The following is a 23,280-nucleotide window of genomic DNA, read 5'->3' as shown; positions in this document are numbered from 1 at the left end:
AACTTTTCATATTGACTGAGGAGTGTTAATTTCATTGTCCATAAACACTTTGAGTGATTTGAGCGAATCTTTAGTGAGGATGTTAAACTCCGTGAGATTTCGAATCGAGAGCAACCACCTAGATAAGGGGAGATACCTATGTTTTCATGATAAAATGCTCAACTTGGAATGTTTGAAACTTTGATGTTCTTTCAGTTGAATTCTCAATGTATGATTACTTATGGATTATTTTGAGATATTATTGATAGAACTTATAAGTTAAGGAGAATTTATTTTGATTATGAGTTGAGGATTTTGCTTGAGGACAAGCAAATGCTTAAGTGTGGGGGTATTTGATAAATCGTAATTTATACATATTTCTATCCCATGCTTATCACATTTTATGGATGATTTTTCCTTAGATTTGGTGAATTCGATGCTCCTAATGCCTTAATTTCATGTTTCATACTTAGGAGAGCTTATGAGAGTGAAAGGAACGAGAAACGGGCTAAAAACAGAGAAAATGGGCCAACGTATGAAATCAATACGGCCTAGACTTCCTCACACGGGCAGACCACACGGCCGTGTCAATTTGGAAGAACCAAAGCACGATTCACACGGGTGGACCACACGCTCGTGCCTATTTAACAGGCTTAACCACGGCCCAAAGTAATCGCACACGGGCGTGTCCCTGTCGAGCCCAAGTTGAGTTCAATTTGGAAAAGGCCAATTTTGATGGTTCTTAGGCATTCCAAAGCCTATAAATACACCCTAAAGGAGGAGGAAAAGGGGGTCACTGAGGAGGAAGCAGGGAACTGGTTAAGGGAAGCCGATTGATCCATCTCAGAAGCTGGATCCATCATCAAAACTGAAGATCTCCCCTCAATTTCCCTTAAGGAGTTTTGGGTTTTTCTTATGTTTTGTATTCATTATTCTTCTGAGATGTTTACCTTTTTAGTTATGAACTAAAATCCCTAAATACCTAAGGGGAATGAAACCTAAGGCAGAGTTTGTTATTATTATCTGAATTGTATGATAAATATTTGACTTGTTATTAATTATGTGTTCTTAATTCTTGTTTTGATATTCCAGGATATTGATTCAAGTTAAGCTCTTATTCAGAGGACGAATAGACCCTGTCTAAGAGTGCATTTGTCATAATTAAGTGGAGTTGATTGCGCGCCTAGAGATAGGGTGACAAGATTTTACCGAATTAGGGTGAAACCTAATAAGGGGATCCATAGATCGAGTTAATGCATCCCTAGGGAGTTAATTTAGAAAGAGATTTCAATTATTCAACCTAGGGTTAGACGTTGTTAGTCTCAAAAGAGATAATGATATAACTTAGGGATTTCTACGGATCAAGTCAAATGAATAAATCGTTTGATTCAGAGTCAAATAACAAGTGAAGTCTAGGTGGATTTTTCCTTAGGTATTGTCTTAATTCAATCTTTTTTCCAAAAGTAACTCCCAAATTCTATTTTCTGTGAATTCTTAGTTTAGTTAATTAGTTAGTTCAAACAAACCCATTATTCTTAGGCTAGATAATAAAAAGACAGTCCTTACTAGTACTTTTAGTTCCTTTGTGTTTGATAATCCGGTCTTGCTAAAACTATACTACTGTTCTATAGGTACACTTGCCTTCATGTGATAATAGTTAGTTTCAAGAATGATTCATTGTAAATATTTAAAACCTGTCACGAATATCACGTATCAAAGGATTATTTTGAGGTCGAGGATTATTACCCATATAATTTAATTGCTCGTTTTCCATGATGTGGCCATAAGGTGGCTATTCTGAATTACTCGTCTCTTTTTCACTTGCATTGAATTGCATTATTGGGTGAAACTGTGAAGAACCAAGAAAACCGCCAATTTTTCTATTCAAAAGTTCTACCTGATTAGCGAGCATGGTGACCGAATCGACGTTAAAAGTGTCGGCTGCTTTCGTTGGCTTTGTCCTCATGACTTGCCACTGATAATTATTCAGTGACATCTCTTCCATAAATTCATAAGCATCCTCAGGTGTCTTATTGTTGATAGTCCCACCCGCAACTACGTCAACCATCTGTCTAGTTGAAGGATTTAGGCCATTGTGAAAAGTTTGAACCTGTAGCCAGAGTGGTAGCGCATGGTGAGGGCACCTTCACAATAGATCTTTGTATCTCTCCCATGCATCGTAGAGTGTTTCTAGATCCATCTGCACAAAAGAAGAGATATCATTCCTTAATTTAGCCATTTTAGCCGGCTGAAAATATTTTAATAAAAACTTTTCGATCATTTGTTCCCAAGTAGTGATTGACCCTAGTGGTAACAAGTTCAAACACTGTTTTTCTTTGTTCCTCAACGAAAAGGGAAACAAATGAAGGCGTATGGCATCGTCAGAAATGCCATTGACTTTTAATATGTCGCAAAACTCCAGAAAATTCGCCAAGTGATTGTTTGGAACTTCACCCTACAAACTATCAAACTGAACAAATTGCTGTACCATTTGAATCATGTTAGGTTTCAGTTCAAAATTATTTGCAGGGATAGTAGGCCTAACTATACTTGACTCAGTTCCTTTAAATTCAGTTTAGCATAATCATTCATAGTGCGTGGAGTAGGATTCTAATTTATTGGATCAGCAACAATTGCAGGAGGTAGCGGATTTTCCTGATTTTCAGCCATCTCCTCAGTTGTGGTGTGAATGTCGTCCTCTTGCTCTTCCTCTGTGTATCTTAAATGTCTCCTTATTTCTCTTCAGTTTCTGCGAGCTGTGCGATCGATCTCACTATCAAAAAGTAATGGTCCCAACAAGTTTCTTCTAGTCATGCACTATAAAAAAACCTACCAGAAGCTAATAAAATAAAAAATTAGAAAAGAAAAAAAAGATTTAAATTGCAAATAAAGTAAAATGGCTAAAGTAATAAAAATCGAGTGTTCCTAATATCTTAGTTCCCTGGCAACGGCGCCAAAAACTTGATACGTGATATTCGTGACCTATCGAATAGTAGTATAGCTTTAGCAAGACCGGATTGTCGAACCCAAAGGAACCAAGAGTACTAGTAATTACTTTCTTTTTATTATCTCGCCTAAAAAATTAAGGGATTTGTTTATCTAAACTAATTAAATAAACCAAGGGTGCATAGAGAGAAAATTGGGGAAAAGCTTTTGGGAAAACTTGATTGATTAAAACAATACCCAAGGAAAAATCCACCTAAACTTCACTTGTTATTTAACTCTGAATCAGACGATTTTTTCATTTGACTTTATCCGTAGAAATCCCTAAGTTATATTATTATCTCTCTCGAGACTAATAACGTCTAACATTAGGTTGATTAATTTAAATCTCTTTCTAATTAACACCCTAGTGTTGCATTAAATCGATCTATGGACTCTCTTATTAGGTTTCACCCTAATCCGACAAAATCTTGTCACCCTATCTCTAGGTGTGTAATCAACTCCGCTTAATTACGACAAATTTTACTTTTAGACAGGGACTTTTGCTCCTCTGAATAAACGCATTAACTTGAATCAATATCCTGGAATATTAAAACAAGAATTAAGAACACATAATTAAGAACAATTCAAATATTTATCATACAATTCAAATAGTAATAACAAGATCCATTTTAGGTTCCATTTCCCTTAGGTATTTAGGGGGTTTAGTTCATAATTAAGAAAGAAAACATCTTAAAAGAAGAAAGATAACAAAACATAAAGAAAACCCAAAACACCTGAAAGAAATTGAAGGGAGATCTTCAGTCTTGACAATGAATCCGGCTTTTGAGATGGATCAATCAGCTTTCCTTGAGTAATTCCTTACCTCCTCCTCTGTGTCACTTCTAAGTGTCTCCTCAAGTGTTTAAATAGGCTTTAGAATGCCTAAAAGCCCTCAGGAGTCGCCTTTTCTGAATAGAACTAAACTTAGGCTCGACAGGGACACGCCCGTGTGACACGCTCGTGTCTCATTTCTTCAAGATCGTGCTCAAGGCTGTTAAATAGACACGGACATGTGATCTACCTCTGTAAGGAACTCTAGGCCGTGCTGATTTCCCACGTTGGCCTGTTTTCTCCGTTTTTGGCCCATTTCTTGCTCTTTTTGCCCTCCTATGCTCACCTAAGTATAAAACATGAAATTAAAGAATTAGGAGCATCGAATTCACCAAATCTAAGGAGAAATCATCCATAAATGTGCTAAGCATGGGATAAAAATATGTATACATTACGGTTTATCACTAAGCTTCAAGTTAAGCCTACATAGATTGAGCAGATTAAGGGTAAGCAGTTGAAAGACGAATCGTTGGGTCTTCGTTTTTGACAGGTTAAGAGCGGGCTTACTGAGGACTTTGGACTGAAAAGGGAAGGGGTACTTTATTTCCATGGGAGAATTTGTGTACCGAAAGACACTGAATTGAGGCAGTTGATACTGAGAAAGGCACATAGCAGCCCTTGTGCTATGCATCCTGGCAAAAATAAGATGTACTGAGACCTTCGTGAGTTATACTGGTGGCCAGGACTTAAACATGAGGTTACCAATTTTGTGGGTAAATGTCTGACTTGCCAGTAGGTTAAGGCTGAGCATCAATTAACTTCAGGTTTGTTGCAGCCAATTAAGATTCCACTTTGGAAATGGGAGTGGGTGGCTATGGACTTCGTTAGTGGGTTACTCCTCACACCCACTAAGAAGGATTATGTATGGGTCAACGTGGATCGATTGATCAAGTCCACCCATTCTATACCTATTCGTACTGGCTACTCACTGCAAAAGCTGACTAAACTATATGTGTCTGAGATAGTGAGACTGCATGGGGTACCGATTTCGATAATCTCTGATAGGGATCATCACTTCACATCTCGATTCTAGAAAAAGCTACATGAGGTGTTGGGTTCAAGGTTAAACTTCAGTACTGCTTTCCATCCTCAGACAGATGGTCAATCTGAGAGGGTGATTTAGATACTGGAAGATATGTTGAGGAGCTGTGTGATTGACTTCCAAGCCAGTTGTGAGGAGTATTTTCCATTGGCAGAGTTTGCTTACAATAATAGTTACCAGTCTAATGTAAAAATGGCACCTTATGAGGCACTCTATGGTCATAAGTGTCGCGCTCCTTTATGCTGGATTAAGTTGGGTGAGCGACAAGTTCTTGGTTCTGAACTGGTTTCTGATATTGAGGATAAGATCAGATTGATACGGGATTGACTGAAAGCAGCATCAGATAGACAGAAGTCCTATGCAAATCTGAAGCATCACGAGATTGAGTATTTTGTGGGGGACTTCATTTTTTTAAGGTCTCCCCATGGAAGAAGGTACTGAGATTTGGTCGTAAGGTCAAGTTAATCCCTAGGTTTAGTAAACCCTACTGCATACTAAAATGAGTGGGATCGGTTTCCTGCCAATTAGAGTTACCTCCAGAGTTAGACTGTATTCACGATGTTTTCCATGTATCGGTTTTGAGGCACTACCACTCTGATCCCACGCATATTGTACCTATTCAGGAGATCGAGGTTAGGCCAGATCTGACCTTCAAGGAGAAGTCGGTTCAAATATTGGATCGTGACATAAAAGTTCTGAGGAGGAAGTCTATTTCACTGGTTAAAGTTCTATGGGATCATCATAGCACGGAAGAAGCCACGTGGGAGCCTGAGGATGCAATGCGTCAACAATATCATCATCTATTCTAATCAGGTAAATTTCAAGGATGAAATTTCCGTTTAGGGGGTAGAGTTGTAACGCCCCAAAAATTTCTATTTCGGTTTTCGTGAAAATGTAACACAAAATGTGTATCTGCTTCAATGGTTAAGTTTTCTGGGTGTACATGAGAGGTCCCAAATTCAAGTCTTTCATTTGGCAAATTTTGGAATTTTTCTGAATAAAGCCTTAACTTTGTTAAGTAGCCTTTTATTTAATTGGTTTTGGATATACATCAGAATGGGCCAACTGGTCTAGTGGTTAAGTGAAGTGTTCGATTGCATGAGGTCCTAAGTTCGAATCCATACTGGAGCATAGGCGTTGTTTTTACGCAGTGATGGACAAGTGTTTCGGTAGAGTGGGATTCTAGTGTGGTGGTAGGTTAGTAGGATTAGTGGAAGAAAATTTAGGGATGTGGGGTAGTTATTGCTATCACCTAAGTTTCTATCTGATTTTTATTCTTTTCCCAAATTTTGGTATTCTCCTCTTTTCCCCAATTTTTCTGCCATCCCCTTTTTCGTTGTTTTGCCAAATTTTTGCTCCCTAATCAGCCTTCTCTGTTTGATATTTCTACTAGCATACTTTCCGGCCAGCAATTGTATGCACTCGTTCCATAAGTATTTGACTGTCTCTATTTTATCGTTTCTTAGCTAGTTTCTAAAAAGGATTGTTTTGGCTTTCTTGGTTTAGGCGAAAATCAGAGATCGGTTGTGGCTTTACAAGCAAACTAAACGTTAGAAATTTCATTTCGTTGCCGGTAAGTGTTCAGGTTCACTATCAGCTTTGATGTAGATGATTTTTGGTCTTGAATTTTTGTTAGTGATCTAAATTGAGCTCTAATTATCGAATTTTAAGTCTTGGAGTGCTTAGGAGCATTTTTGTAGCGAAATGATACGAGGTATGTACTCGAAAATATAGAAAACGAGGTTTTAGTGAAAGCCGAAAACCTTTCTATCGATGCCACATGACCGTGTGGTAAGCTGTGTGATAGGTTGTGTGCCACAACACAGGCGTGTGATCGACGAGGCCAGGCTGTGTGCACCAGACACAGCCGTGTGATGGCCAAGTAGGCCGTGTGTGACACACAGGCTCGACCAAATTGGGCCGTGTGATGGCCAAGTAGGCCGTGTGTGATCCGCACGGCTAAGGCCAATTTGGGCCGTGTGGGCCCACACGGGCAAGCCACATTGGCGTGTGAGCCCATTTTACTGATATGTTTTCTAAGGTTGCACGGGTCACCCAAGTCGACTGTGAACCTACTGTAGGGTCGATAAGCATTACCTAGACCCCTAATTAAATGAAATCACTGTGTGATTGATTTATATGTGTACATGTTATCAAGCATGATGATGTTTCACTGAACTGATATTGTATGTACTATTACCATGTTATAGCATGTCATAACTGTATATTGCATTGCATTGGGTTTGGGGTTGATATTGTTCAGAGAAAGTGTATTGAAAGGCCTCAAGCCTAATTTACTAACAACTCGGCTGCAAACTACTTTCTGGTGCCATACTCGGTACTTATTGGGGTGTAGGTATGGGTGGGTTGATTATATCCCTACATGGAGTGTAGGGTTAAACGGAGATGGTGTGTAGAGGCTTGCTTGGTAGGATTTTGTGATTGAATATCTGTTACTGTTACTGATACGTTGATTGGCTAAAGCCTAACTACATGACTGATTCTGTACTGAGATGGGCTAAGGCCGAACTGAAACCTATACTGTTACTGAAAAGGGCTTAGGCCCAGACTATGATCTTGTGCATACTGTCTCTTTGTTTATACAGGGATTACACATTGAGGTCACATAAATCCACCCATTCGGTTTAATCTGCACAGGTAATCCCCAGACTTGACGAATCGATACAGCGGAGGACTCGATGGTGGCATACTACCCCTTTGACACTGTTTCGTACTTATTTATGATTCTAAAATTTTATTTGGGTATTTTATTGTAATTTGGCCTCTATCAATTTTTATTTTAGTTTGGGATTTTTATTGGTTACGGTTTATAACTGCTAGTATTAGGAAAACTCAAGTTTTCAAAAGAAACAAACTTTTTAACAAAATGCTCACAAATACGTAAACCGTTTTAAAAGCTTCCGCATTGAAGAAATGTTTTGAAGACTTTCTACTGATTAAATAACACGATTTTAAAATTAACAAGTAATAATTCAAAGTTTCTAAATAGAAATTGTTTTAAGCAAAGTTACAGTTTTCTAACACACTACCATATGACATCACCCGATCCGGCCATAGCGTCCAGGCCAGGTTTGAGGTGTTACATGCATGATAAAAATCTATGTTATTAAATTAAAATAACTCAAACTTATTAAAAAATAAACTTAAAATAATTAAAAGCCTTAGAATTAGCTGGTTAAATCAATCGGATCCTGTAAAGAATTTGTCCAAAATTTGAATAATTTGAATCTTCATGGAAGTTGGGCTCAGCCCAACTTGGTCATGACCGGATTGGGCTTGATTCCAACATTTTTGCATAAGCCCACCAAGGCCTTCCACGTAGCTTGGACTTAGGATCACATCATTCCCTCTCTATTGGAAAGGATTTGACCTCAAATTCGAATCTACTTAAAAAAGAAATGGATTTGAAAACATGTTTTGCCTTTGAAAAGAAATTTCAACAATAAAACAAGCATTATAGTTCATAAATACAATCAACCTATCCTTCTCCCATAATTCCAAACAAAAGTGCTTCTACACGCATAGGTTCTTGCTGATTGATGGCAACCAAAACAACATGTTATATATCCTCTTCATCCCTGTGAATAGTTCCTTGTTAAAATTTGAATGTTTATTCCTACGAACCTGAACATATAATTCATTAAGCAAACGAGGAGTAATTTGGTTAGCAAAATAAACCCTCCTCACCTTCGACTCAATTTTCTCCTCACTAAACCACTCTTTTTCTTTTCTGAATACAAAGACTCTCTTTCCTTCTTATTTGTTTTTATTTTTTCTTCATAACAACCTCTTTGCTTTTCTCATTTTGTTTCTCACTACCCTCACCCTCTTTTCTTTTCTCATCTCTTTTCTCATTACCTTCCACTTATTTTTTTTATTTTAACTTTCATTTTCATTCTTTTTTTTCAAATTCTCTCTCTTTCTTATTTTAGTTTCACTTGATCCTCGTAGATTTGTTTATGTGACAATAAAACTAGGAGTACCAATCGTCCTTTAAAATCAAAGTAATACAGATTTAAGAACCCGTCATGTATTACCCATCAATCATAATGCCACGGTCGGCCCAACAAAATATGGCCCTCATGTATTGGTACCACATCGCACGTGACATTGTCTTCATATCATCTATAGAGAATGAAATCAACACTTGCTTAGAAACTTTGATCTTACCTTCGGTGTTCAGCCATCGAAGCTTGTAGGGATATAGATGTTTTAACATGGGCAGACTTTATTTCTCTACCATGGTTATGCTAGCCACGTTAGTGCAGCTCCCACCATCAATAATAAGACTACATACCTTACCATTAACATGGCAACGAGTGTGAAAAATATTCTCGCGTTGCATATCATCTTTAATAACTTGCGCACTCAAGGTCTTCTTAGCACCTAATAGCTAGCCTTCCACGAGATACTCCAAATCACTTGAATCCTCCATAACAGGAGTTGGTTCGTTTTCAAGCTCTTCCTCGGACACAATTTCTCTATTATCTTTCATGATCATTGTAGCACGATTTAGACATTGATTTGCTATGTATCTTTTTCAAAGACATTTAAAGCAAGTGACATCATAACTCCTTAATGTTTGTACCACTTCATTACCTTTTGTTCAATATCAACCTGTTTAAATTCTTTTAGAACATTAGGTTTATCTTGGGCAGTCGGAACATTAGTATTTTTTTTCCACCTTGTATCCCATGATGAAGTAGCCCCCTGGCTTGATCCAACTTTACTGGTGCCTTTCCTTTTGAGTTATTGCCTGACTTTGATGGCCATATGCACCATGTCATTGATGTCGACATAGTGTTGTAACTCAACGATATTGGCAATCTCACGATTCAACTTCACAAGAACCTAGCCATAGTTACCTCGCGATCTTCCACCAAGTTGGCTCAAATCATGGCTACTTTCATTTCTTTGTAGTAGTCATCAACATTCCTTGCTTCTTATGTTAAGGTTTGCAATTTTTTATACAACTCTCTATGATAATGGCTCAAAATAAAGTGTCGCCTCATGATAGCTTTCATTTCCTCCCATGTATCTATAGGACGCTCTCCGTTTCTCCTCCTATTCAAGGTTAGTTAATCCCACCAAATTATTGCGTAATCAGAAAACTCAATGGCAGTGAGTTTTACCTTTTTAAACTCGAAATAGTTATGACAATCTAAAATCATCTCAATCTTTTATTCCCACTCCAAGTAGGCTTTAGGGTCGTTCCATTCTTGAAATAAAGGAATATTCAATTTGATGTTATTTAGGTTATCATCAACTTACGCACACTCTCGTCTTTATCTAGGTCGTCCTACGCTAACGATAAGCCCACGATCACTTTCATCATTGCCATAGTAATCTTCTTGTCTATTCCTCATTTGTGCGCGGTCTCCTTGAACATTTAGTCCTCGAGGCGAATGTCCCCGTTGCAATCACTCCTCCACTTAATCAAGCCATTCTTGGATAGACTTTAATTCAGCTCGTAACATGTATCACATTTCTTGGAGCAATGTTTGTATTTGGAGATCTGGCGGTTGAGCCCCGCATTAGTAACTCCACGTTCGGGACTTTGAGACATGCTTGAGAATAGAAGATTATTAATAAAAGAATGGAATTGAAGATAGAAAATACCTAACCAAACAAAACCTCATAAATTCACTCGGAAGGAAATCATTCCACTCATTTTTGCATACAAATTCGGCTTTTTCCACTTGAATGCTCTCACTTTGCTCTTCCCTTTCCTACTTGTAGCTTCTCTCATGGAGTTTTTAAAAGAATTAGGAGAACTTTTCAACCTTTGGATGATTGTGGCAAGAATTAAGTCAAAAAGGTGATAAAAGATGGTAGTGCTATTTTGGTAATTTGGCATTTTAAAAAAAGTTCACAAAGGTCTCGAAATGATGTAATATATGTTTTTAAGGGTTTTAGAGTGATTTTAGGCGTAAAAGTAGAATGGTAATTTTTGGATCGAAAAATTTTTGGTATAGTGAATTTACCAAATGGTGTAAAATATGCTAAATGACAGTAAATAGATGAATTTTCTATTGATGAGCTTCTAGACTTTTTTTTTAGTCTTACTCATTCTTTTTTTTGTCTTCTTTCACACTTTTTTCACTTTGAATTTCTGTTTTTTATAAACACAAAAATTAAAATAAAGATAGATACGAACCAAATTCAAGAATATTAAGCTCTGATACCAACTGATGCAATTTCTCGAGACTTGAAAAGTTTAAAAATTTGCTTGAAGGGAAGGATCGTATAGAATGGTTCAAACAAGGGTGGAAACTTTTACCCAAAGCACTTGAATTGTAACACCCCTAACCCGAATCCATAGCTGGAACAAGGTTACAGAGTATTATCGGAGTTTACAAATCAAACAGACAGAAAATGCAAACATTTCATATCATATACATTCATGTTAGAAACCAATCGAAATCAAATATATTGTCCCTTATACGAGCCCTCGGGGCCAAAATTACGTGTTAGAAACAAGTCGGGACTAGATCGGGTACTCAAAGAATTTTTCAAAAAATATTGAAATTTTTCAAAGCTGCAGGGGTCACACGGCCATGTGGTCAGACCGTGTGATTCACACGGCCAAGAGACATGTCCGTGTCTTAGGCTATGTGGACATGTCCCAGCCCGTGTCTGTGCCCGTGTAACTCTCTAACTTAGGTCACATGATCAAGTCACACGCCCGTGTGCTAGGCTGTGTCAGCATACTGACTTGCATTCTTAAAAATATACAGGGAACAAACGGCCGCGTCACTTGACAATGTGTCACACATGACTGAGATACATACCCATGTCTCTACCCGTGTGGACAAAAATAGGTCATTTTCAAAGCTACATTTCTCACCCAATTTGACACCAACCTAAACTCATCATATTGCACATCAACAAGCCATAACAAGGCATTCAAAACAAGCTAAAATCAAGTCTTAAATATGTATTATCACAACATACAACTAATATGCGCTTAGGCATCTCAAATGACAACTTAAAAGCATGCCAACCAAGTATCCAAATTTACTTAAATAACCAAATACATATATGCATCAACCCAAATGGTACCAAATATACCATTCTAACAAACATCAATATGATAAAAGCACATATATATATACATCAACATATACCAAACACAAACCATTAAGTGGCTAATCTCAACAAAATAATTATATGCCAACATTGGCCAAATTAACAAATACATGTCATCATAACCGATATTAATTTACAGAAAGTACCAAAAGAACCGATGGACAGTGTGAAATAGCTCCGACAAGCTTTGAAATGACCCAAATTCACAGGCACCAAAAAACCTAGTTATAGGATATCAAAAAAAGCATATTAACTAAAATAAAGGAGTAAATAGAAATGGATAAATAAATAGTGGGTTCCATCGTTTCTATGGTTACTTCTTAAACGGTGAGGTCCTCTCTATACACCGAGCTCATTCCTTCATTTAATTGGTAACTTGTACAGTTCACACTCTTCTACTCTACTCATAAATTTTCCAGAATAGATCTTTCACAACGAGATCTATCTTATACAAGAACGGTATGTAAGGATGAGGATTAATTGGGCAGCTGACCCTGTTAGTCCGTTCTTTGCAAGAGTCGAAGCATAATCTTTTTGCTTTTTAAATCCTCTGTCTTAGTAAACCGAGTTTATAAATATTTATTAGACATATTTGTGAGTCTAGTTATGTGTTAAATTAGGTTTTAATGAAGTGAATTTAGCTTAATTAAGAATAATTAGGGAAAAGGACTAAAAGAATAAAAGAAAGAAATGAAGGAAAAAGAAGAAACAGAAAACATTCGAACAGGGGAAGGAAATAAAGAAAAGGAAAAACTAGAGTTTTAAGGTTTGAAGCTTTAAAAGGTAAGTCAATTAAGTCATTTTCTCTTAATTTTGATGTTTTAAAAGCTTTAGAACAAAGTTTTGTTGAAATTAAGTTGAAGTTTTGAAAGTTCTTAGGTTTTTGAACATAGCTCATGTTGAATAGAATAATGAATTAGGGGTTTAATTGAATGAATTTCAAGTTAGAATTGATTAAAGGATTAAATTGTAAACTAGGCTAAAAGTTTTGTGTTGTAAGGATTAAATTGAAATTTAAATTAGGGGTTTATTATGAACATTAGATAGTTAAATAGAATATGGAAGGAAATTGAATAGAAATAAAGTATGAATTGAGTTAGAAACGTAAATGAGTTAATTAGGATTAAATTAGAATTAGGGTATAAATTGGACAGAAATTCAATTATTATTAATTAGTGTTGTAATTAATAGTGTAAATTATTATTATTTTCATAGCTAGCAAAGAACCCAAGGCATCGGCACAAAAAGGAAATGAGAAAGTTGTTGAGGAGTAATTACGAAATCCGGGTTTGTATTACTGTAATTCAAGTTATTTTTATTAAATGTTAAATTTTTAATTATATGTATGGCAAGTAAATTATGATGTAAGTATTATTATGGAATTGAAAAGGAAATTGAATTGATGATGGATAAGTATTGATAATGAATTGTATATTGATGAAAAGTGAAATTGAATTGATTCGTAAATGAATTAAAAGTGATATTGAATTGAGAAAGTGAACCGAATACCCTATTAACTAGTCGGGCTGAGTCGGATATAATTGGCATGCCATAGGATTGGAAGTGCTCAGGGATTCTTCGACCTCGAGTCGATGAGACACTAAGTGTCACTATATTTCTTTAGATAGATTCGATAAGGTACTGGGTACCAACTTTCTTCCACTTTTCCGATGAGACGCTGGGTGTCAACTATTGCTTCGAACTATCGAATGAGGTACTGGGTGCCATTCTGGTGTGTTTGGTTGGATCCGTGTATCCGCCAAGGTCCTAGTCTTGTTAAATCAATTGAAATTGATTGATTGAGCCATTGAAATGAGAAGAGAAAATTGAATTATGAATTAAGATTGAAATTGAGATAGAGAATGAAAGGCATGAACTAAATGTTCATAAAGTGACTTAAATTCAAGTTTATGATATGTGTATTGAATGATGAATAGTTAAATTGAATTGTTATTGTGAAATAATGAATGATAAAGAATGAATTAGTATATAAGAAATTAAATTGTTACATGTTTAGTATCTATATTTTATTATTGTTAATATAATTTGAATTATGGTAATACCACTGAGTATACCGATGCTCAGCGTACAGTTTTTTCCGTGCACAGGTCAGTAGAAGTCAAAAGTCCCGAATTAGCATATAGAGTAATCCCGACTTCAGAGAAAATTTGGTGATATAATCTTTCTCTTTAGTAAAAGTGGCATGTACTTAGGAGTTGTACATGTCACTTGAACATGTCTTATGTTTTGGTTGTAAAGGATGATTTATAATGTTTGGACGGTTAAATGAAATGGTAAGAAAAGTTTTATGACACTTTGGTATTTTTGATACTAAGTTAAATAGAAATGAAGAAAATTATCAATAAATTTTGAATGATATTATGAATGTTTATTTAATTAAAATATTAAGTTAATGTTTTAGATATAATTTAGGTGTATTTAAATGTGAATTGTTGGTCTCAATTTGAATTTGCAGGGAAGGTTAGATATTTATAAAGGGGTTATATTGAGTTCGCACAAAAAAGTAAAATAAATAAAAAAATTTCCCCAAGCACTCGAATTAGTCCTGAATCACTCCTAACTCGTATTTTGGGCCTCGAGGGTCCATCTAAGGGACTTTAAGATTATTTTATATTATGTTTAATAATTATTGTATATTAATTGTAAATTGTCTGATAGGTTTGATAATGCTCCATAACCCTATTCTGGCGACGGTTTGGGATTAGGGGTGTTACATTTTGTTGGTATCAGAACTACCGAGTTTAACAGGTTCTCGGACTAAATCGAGCTTAAAAATTGAGTCTAGATGTACATGCCATAGTCGAGTCGAAACTGAGTCGGGATTTAGATGCTGACCTATTTGTTTGTTTCCGTTTTATAGATTAAAAATGTCTGATGAAAGAATAAATGATATTAATGAAGAAATGTATATTGGAGATGAAGAGTCGTATCGATTAGATGAAACGGAGTCAGTTAAACCTAGCATAAATCCAGAAAGAAATCCACCCCCTAGAGTTGATAGAAGAAATGATAAAGATGATTTTGATATATTACGAGTAATTGCCGATGCATTACAAAGAGTAGCAGAAACTACTCCTGTTACGACTTCAGTATCAACTCAAAGACTGGCCTCGATAAAAGAATTCAGAAAATATGGTGCTACTGAATTTATGGATCTGAAAGGAGTCGGTCCATCAGCAGTTGAAAATTGGATGGAGTCGACTAAAAGAATTTTACAGCAATTGGACTGTACCCTCGGGAGTGTTTGATTTGTGTTGTATCGTTGCTACAAGGGGAAGCTTATTTATTGTGGAAATCAGTGGTTCGACATTTTCCGGAGAATCAGATAACATGGGACCTATTTTAGAAAGAATTTCAAAAGAAATATATTGGAGAAATGTATATTGAAGACAAGAAGCAAGAGTTTTTAATGCTGCAACAAGGTGACATGTCAGTAATAGATTATGAGAGGGAATTCTCGAGACTCAGCAGATACACCTCAGAATTTATACCAATAGAAGCTGATAGTTGTAAAGGATTTTCTACGGGGTTTGCTAGACGAGATCAAGGTACAGTTGGTATCTCACTGTATTACTGAGTTTGTAGATTTAATTGAAAGGGCAAAAATGGTGGAGCAAGTTTTCGGCCTCAACAAAAAGACTGAAAGTGTTAGACCAACTGGGAAGTGTACGGGAACTACTAGTTCGAATCCTCAGTAGAAAAGGTCAAAGGAATCTCAAAGTGGTTGGAGATCCAGTTTTAGATCAGACAGAGGTGGTAGAAGTAGGAGTGTAACACTCCTAACCCGTATCCAACACCGGGACAGGGCTCGAGGCATTACCGGAACTTTACACTTTCAATATTCTAACTCAGGTTACAAAATTTCATTTAAATTTAAAACTTTTCAATCATGAACATCTCGTCCCCTGTATAGGCCTTCGAGACCTATAACATATTGGAAGGCAATACGGGACAAATACGGGCACATCCGATTAACCTTGGGCTCCTCAAAAAATTTTCCTTAACATAAAGGGACACACGCCCGTGTATCTTGGGGCATGCCCATGCCCTTCAATCGTGGGCAACACTGACTTATCAACACGGCCATGGAACACGCCCGTGCTGCCTGTCCATGGACGAAACTGTCATTTTAACACGGTCATGGCGCACGCCCTTGTGGCCTACCCGTGTACAACTTTAAGCCAAAATTTTAAGTGCAGGGGACACACGGTCATAACACATGCCCGTGGAAGGGAACCATGTGTCACACACGGCCTAGACACACGCCCGTGTGTCCAACCATGTGGACTCTGATAGGCTACATTCCAAGCCTAAGGTCACCCTTTTCTACCTCTTATGCTTAGAAATTTCCAAGTTTGAGAGAAAACATGACTTTACACTTGTAAATAATCTTAATAAGACTCATTGTATGGAAGCTTCATATCATTGGTTTCATACGTAATAGGTTATTTCCCATTTAGTGTTTATGGGTTCACATGTCACTTTAATTCATCCGAAATTGGCTCGTTCATACGACTCATTGCCAATTGGTAACGACCCATCACTTGTAAATAAAACTATGCATAAATTCATAGGTCATGGCCTACTTCAATTAAGCTAATTTTCGCGGCCATATACAAAGAGATAAACATATTTTTACATGCCTTCATTTGGCAAATCAAATGACACGTATAACCAAAATACTCAAAAATACTATACATGCCATTGAACAAAACAAACAAAGTCTTTATACCAAAGCTTGTCTAGTTGATAGTGTGTTGACTCTCCAATCGTCTTCCAATCCTTATGAGTCCTCGAGCTCTGTAAAATAGAGAAAAGAGAGGGGGTAAGCATTTTCATGCTTAGTAAGCTCGAATAACCGAAAAGTAAACTTATCGAGTGATTAGCATACATCCACTTAATTCATGAAATCATCCATTATGAAATGATTTCCTATCACATGCACTCAATCAATGAGTTAGTCACATAATCATGTATCATGTAATTTAACTAGATGAGCTCATCATTCAACATTTCATTCATATATATATATCCCATGTTAATCTCGTTGAGTTTCTAGGAAATCTCAGTGGAATACCCAATATCCGTCAATTCATATGAATGATCATTCCATATATGCACTCCCGCGAACCTCACATTATATGGTGGGATTACCAGTCCAAGCTAAATCCCTATTATATGAACTCATAAGGTGATGTCGGGATTACCAGTCCAGGCTAAATCCCTTATAGCGACAAACACCTTTAATGAGTTCGGATCTGAATTACCAATCCAGGCTAAATTTAGATCCAACTCAGATTACCCGTTCGGGCTAAATCCGTAATGCACATATATTCTTGGGGAGGCTCGATCATTCAAGGAACACCCGTCCGGGCTAGATCTTTTTCATAATTGAGATCAATGGATTACCCGTCCGGGCTAAATCCTTACTACAACACATGCAGGATCTCAATTCACATGTAAAACATGGTTTATCCATCGAATCCCCTTTTTAACCTCAACCGAGATAGTTATCAACAAGTAATTTCCAAATGTACATTTCATGCATTTTCATACCATCAATAAATGCAAATATCATGCATTCATGAACTATACAATTATGCATATTAGAGGTTTACTTTAAGTTATCCGAACTTACCTGGAATTCTTTTCGGGATTGTGTTTTAGTTATTCCGAAAACTTGCGTTTACCTCGATCGACCTCCGGAATTTGTTCCTCAGGGTCTATAACAGGAAAATTAACTCATTAATAGCCCACATTATACATTTCAAGTTTAATATCTACCCCGGTCCAAATAACCATTTTGCCCCTAGCCTTCGACATTTTTACGATTTAGTCCCTAGGCTCGTATAATGAAACACATGCAATTTCTATCTTACCCAAGCCTAACCGAAGATTTTTCTCTCTTATGGCAACCAACATTTTTCATTTTCTTCCCCATTTCTACCACACATTTACATCATTTGCAAAATAGTCCCTATAAGGGTTTCTCATGAAAACCAACTTGGAAAAGATGTTTAACACACATTTATCTTTCATATTCCTCCATAATCCATCAAAATACCAATAACTCATGCATGGGTAAGTTTTTTAACATGAACCCTAGCATGAAATATGGGTAGAAATGGAAAGAGCAAGCTACCGGGATTTCAAAAATACAGAGAACATGAAAAACGGGGCTTAGGAACACTTACTATTGAGCTTGAAAATTGAAGAAAACCTAGATATGGTGTCCTCCAAATTTCGGCAGCTATGGGAAGAAGATGAGCATATTTTTGCTCCATTTTTCCCTTTTTATTTCATTAAAAAGCCTAATGACCAAAATGCCCTTATGCCCTTTCTTTAAAATTTCATCCATGCAAGCCCATTTTTGTCCAAAAATTTTGAATTTGGGAAAATTACTCTCCAAGACCTTCTAATTCATAATCTAAATCAATTTCATACAAATTGCTTCTAGAATCCAAATTTTTCAATTTATTCAATTTAGTCCCTAATTTCCAATTGGACATCTTTTACTTAGGAATTCTTCATGAAACTTTAACACATGCATATACTCATATTCTATGCCTTATAATAATCATAAAATAAATATTTTGATGTCTGATTTGTGGTCCCGAAACCACTATTCCGACTAGGCCTATTTCGGGATGTTACATTTCTCCCCCCTTAGGGACTTTCGTCCTCGAAAGTCTTACCAGAAAATAGATTCAGATATTGACTTCTCATAGTTTCTTTCGGCTCCCATTAAGCCTCTTCTACACCATGTCGATGCCATAGAACTTTTACAAGAGCCACATTTTTATTTCTCAGCTGTTTAAATTCGCGAGCCAATATCTTAACTGGTTCCTCTCCATAAGTCATGTCTGGTCGAATTTCAACCTTACTCGGTGAAATTACATGAGAGGGGTCTGATCGGTATCTCCTTAACATGGATATATAGAACACGTCATGAACCTTTTCCAGTTCAGGTGGCAACGCCAAAGGATAAGCTAACGGTCCAACTCTTTCGGTGATCTCGTACGGTCTGATAAATCGTGGACTCAGTTTACCTTTTCGACCAAATCTCAATACCTTTTTCCATGGAGATACTTTTAAAAATACTCTATCCCCAACTTGAAACTCAATTTCCTTTCTTTTCAGATCAGCATAAGACTTTTTTCCTATCTGATGCCGCTTTTAAACAATCCCGTATCACTTTAACTTTTTCTTCAGTTTCTTTAATTAGATCAACTCCATGAATCTGATTTTCCTTGAGTTCTGTCCAGTACAATAGAGTTCGACACTTCCTGCCATACAAGGCCTCATAAGGTGCCATCTTCAAGCTTGTTTAGAAACTATTGTTGTAGGCAAACTTTACCAATGGCAGGTATTTTTCCTAAGTACCCTGAAATTCAAGGATGCAACAACGCAACATGTCATCGAGAATCAGAATCATCCGCTCAGACTGACCATCGGTCTGAGGGTGAAAAGCTGTGCTAAAACTCAACTTCGTACCTAAGGCTTCTTGTAACTTCTTCCAGAATCTCGAAGTGAACCTCGGGTCTCTGTCCGAAATAATCGACAGTGGTACTCCGTGCAATCTAACTATCTCAGAAATTTACAAATCGGCTAATTTATCAAGGGAATAATTCGTCTTTACCAGAATGAAATGAGCCGACTTTGTAAATTTATCCACTATAACCCATATGGCATATTTCTTTTTCAGAGTCATGGGTAGTCCTGTCACGAAGTCCATGGTAACTCTGTCCCACTTTCATTCGGGGACCATTACAGCTGTAACAAACCTGAAGGCACTTGATGTTCAACTTTAACTTGTTGACATACTAGGCATTTTGATATAAATTCAGAAACATCTCTTTTTATTCCAATCCACCAGTACATCTTCTTTAAATCGTTGTTCATCTTAGTACTTCCCGGGTGAACTGGAAAAACGACTATTATGTGCTTCTTGCAAAATCTTCCGAATAAGTTCATTGTCTTTGGATACAAAAATCCTATCTCTAAACATTAAACATCCCTCAAGACTAATTCAGAAATCTGACTCAACGCCAGACTCACATTGAGCTCTTTTTGCTTGCAAGTCATCATCATTAAGCTGAGCATCATGTATTTCCTGCAGAAATGTTGGCCTAGCCTCCGACTCGGCCAAAACTGAACCATCATCAAGCAATGTCAAACGAGTATCCATGGTTCTCAAAGCATACAGAGATTTTTTACTCAATACATCGGCGACCATATTCGCCTTTCCCGGGTGATAGTCGATAATCAGATCATAATCCTTAATTAATTCTAACCATCTCCGCTGTCTCAAATTTAATTCTTTCTGAGTCATCAAATATTTCAAACGCTTGTGGTCCGTGAATATATGGCAAGTCTCTCCATACAAATAATGCCTCCAAATTTTCAAGGCAAAAACAATAGCGGCAAGCTCTAGATCGTGGGCTGGATAATTCTTCTCGTAAGGCTTCAATTGCCGTGAAGCATAGGCTATCACCTTGCCATCTTGCATAAGTACACAACCCAATCCGTTCAAAGATGCATCACTGTAGACCACAAATTCTTTTCCCGGTTCAGGTAGCACTAAAACAAGAGCTTCGGTCAGCAATGTCTTTAACTTCTCAAAACTTTGCTGACACTTCTTTGTCCATTCAAACTTAACGTCTTTTTGTAGCAACTTCGTCATCGGAGTCGCTATTATGGAAAATCCTTTACAAACCTTCGAAGTAATCGGCTAAGCCCAAAAAGCTTCTAACCTCGGTTACATTCTTAGGTGATTTCAATTCAACAATTGTAGAAATCTTACTTGGATCAACTCAGATGCCTTCACCCGAAATTATATGACCCAAAAACCCAACTTCCTAGAGCCAAAACTCACTATTGCTAAACTTAGCATACAGTTGCTTTTCCCTCAAGGTCTGCAATACAATTCTCAAGTGTTTCGCATGCTCTGTCTCATCATTAGAGTAGATCAAAATGTCGCCAATAACACAATGACAAACTTATCCAAATATGGCTGAAAGATCCTGTTCATTAGATCCATAAACACAGCTGGTGTATTCGTCAGCCCAAACAGCATGACAAGAAATTCATAATAGCCATACCTCATTCTGAAATCTGTCTTAGGTACATCTGAGTCTTTAACTCGCAGCTGATAATAGCCAGACCTCAAGTCTATCTTGGAGAATACGGTGGCTCCTCTTAACTGGTCAAACAAATCATCGATCCTTGGCAAAGGATATTTATTCTTGAAAGTCGCCTTATTCAGTTGCCGATAATCGATACATAATCTTATCGAACCATTTTTCTTCTTTACGAACAACACGGGGGCACCCTAAGGTGAAAAACTTGGCCTAGCAAATCTTTTATCCGTCAGCTCTTGTAACTGTGCTTTTAACTCTTTTAGCTCGGTAGGTGTCATTCTGTACGGAGCAATAGAAATAGGAGTCGTCCCTGGCACCAACTCAATACCAAACTCTATCTCTCTTTCAGGCGGTAATCCAGGTAATTCCTCTAGAAATATATCTGGGTACTTACATACTTTCGGCACAGACTCAATCTTCAATGCAATTTCCTTAGTGTTCAGCACAAATGCAAGGTAGGCTTCGTATCTTTTCCTCATATACCTCTGGGCAACCATTACTGTGATTACAACCGGTGGCAAACCCAATTCTCTTGATTCGACCCGTAGAATCTTACCATCCAGGCATTTCAACTTAATGTACTTACTGTCACAATTCACTGTTACATCATGAAAGGCTAACCAATCCATACCAAGTATTACATCAAATTCATCAAATGGTAACAACATAAGGTTAGCCGGGAAACAATAACCTTGAATCATTAAAGGACAATTCTTACAGACTTTATAAACTAGGAATGATCTACCTAATGGGTTCGACACTCTAATAATGAATTTCGCAGGTTCCACAGGTTATGGTGTCCTCCAAATTTCGGCTTGGGAGCACTTACTATTGAGCTTGAAAATTGAAGAAACCCTAGCTATGGTGTCCTCCAAATTTCAGCAACTATGGGAATAAGATGAGCATATTTTTTCTCCATTTTTCCCTTTTATTTCATTAAAAAGCCTAATGACCATAATGCCCTTATGCCCTTTCTTTAAAATTTCATCCATGCAAGCCCATTTTTGTCCAAAAATTTTGAATTTGAGAAAATTACTCTCTAAGACCTTCTAATTCATAATCTAAAGCAATTTCATACAAATTACTTCTAGAATCCAAATTTTTCAATTTATTCAATTTAGTCCCTAATTTCCAATTGGACATCTTTTACTTAGGAATTCTTCATGAAACTTTAACACATGCATATACTCATATTCTATGCCTCATAATAATTATAAAATAAATATTTTGATGTCAGATTTGTGGTCCCGAAACCACTGTTCTGACTAGGCCCTATTTCGAGATGTTACAAGGAGGAAACAGACGATGGTATCTAGAAATTTTAGACTATCAGCACTGAGGAAAGAAACACAGAGGGGAATGCTAGAAATTAACTAGAGGCTATTTCCAATGTGGTTCTACAAACCATTTCATCAGAGATTGACCAAAAATTGATAGTGTTGTACCCGTGACATCATAGAGATCAGTATCTACTGCTAGAGGCAAAGGGTCAGGTAGAGGAAGTTCAGTTTCCAAAGAAAGAGGTGTTAGGAGGAGCAGTGATATTGTTACCCTGTAGTCTGAAGCTAAAGTACTTACCAGAGCTTATGTGGTCAGAACTTGGAAAGAAGGTGATGCCCATGATGTAGTAACAGGTATATTTTTATTGTATTATGAGCATGTTTATGCTTTGATTGATCCCGGATCTTCACACTCATATATAAATTCAAAATTAGTTGAATTAAAAAAATTTAAATCTGAGATGTCTAGAGTGTCTATAGAGGTGTCCAGTCCGTTGGGGCAAACAGTGTTAGTGAATCAAATATGTTCAAGCTGCCCGTTGGTCATACAGAATAAAACTTTCTCAGTTGACTTATTGATCATGCCATTTTGGGATTTCGATATAATATTGGGGATGGATTGTTTATCCGAATATGGAGAGATTTTGGATTGCTATAAAAACAAATTCAGAATTCAGACAGAAGGTGGACATCGTATTGAAGTAAATGGTATCCGCACTAGTGGACCGGTACATATTATTTCAGTAATAAAGGCTAATAAATTATTTCAACGGGGTTGTTTAGCATATTTGGCATATGTTATTTATTCAGATTCAGTTGGAAGTCAATGCAATAAAATTCGGACAGTTTGTGAGTTTCTTGACGTATTTCCCAAAGAACTACCGGGTTTGCC

The 23,280-nt window shown here is 36.9% G+C and overlaps 1 non-coding gene across 1 annotated transcript; it reads left to right on the top strand.

The window, feature by feature from the left end:
- The first annotated feature begins 2,105 nt into the window (after positions 1 to 2,105).
- LOC128280188 (small nucleolar RNA R71) lies at positions 2,106 to 2,212 on the top strand. Its single transcript, XR_008270368.1, has one exon. It is a non-coding gene; the product is annotated as a small nucleolar RNA R71 (small nucleolar RNA).
- The last annotated feature ends 21,068 nt before the right edge of the window (positions 2,213 to 23,280 follow it).

This window comes from Gossypium arboreum, chromosome 8, assembly GCF_025698485.1.
Source record: "Gossypium arboreum isolate Shixiya-1 chromosome 8, ASM2569848v2, whole genome shotgun sequence".
Taxonomy (NCBI): Eukaryota; Viridiplantae; Streptophyta; class Magnoliopsida; order Malvales; family Malvaceae; genus Gossypium; species Gossypium arboreum.
This window is presented reverse-complemented; position numbering and strand designations above follow the sequence as displayed.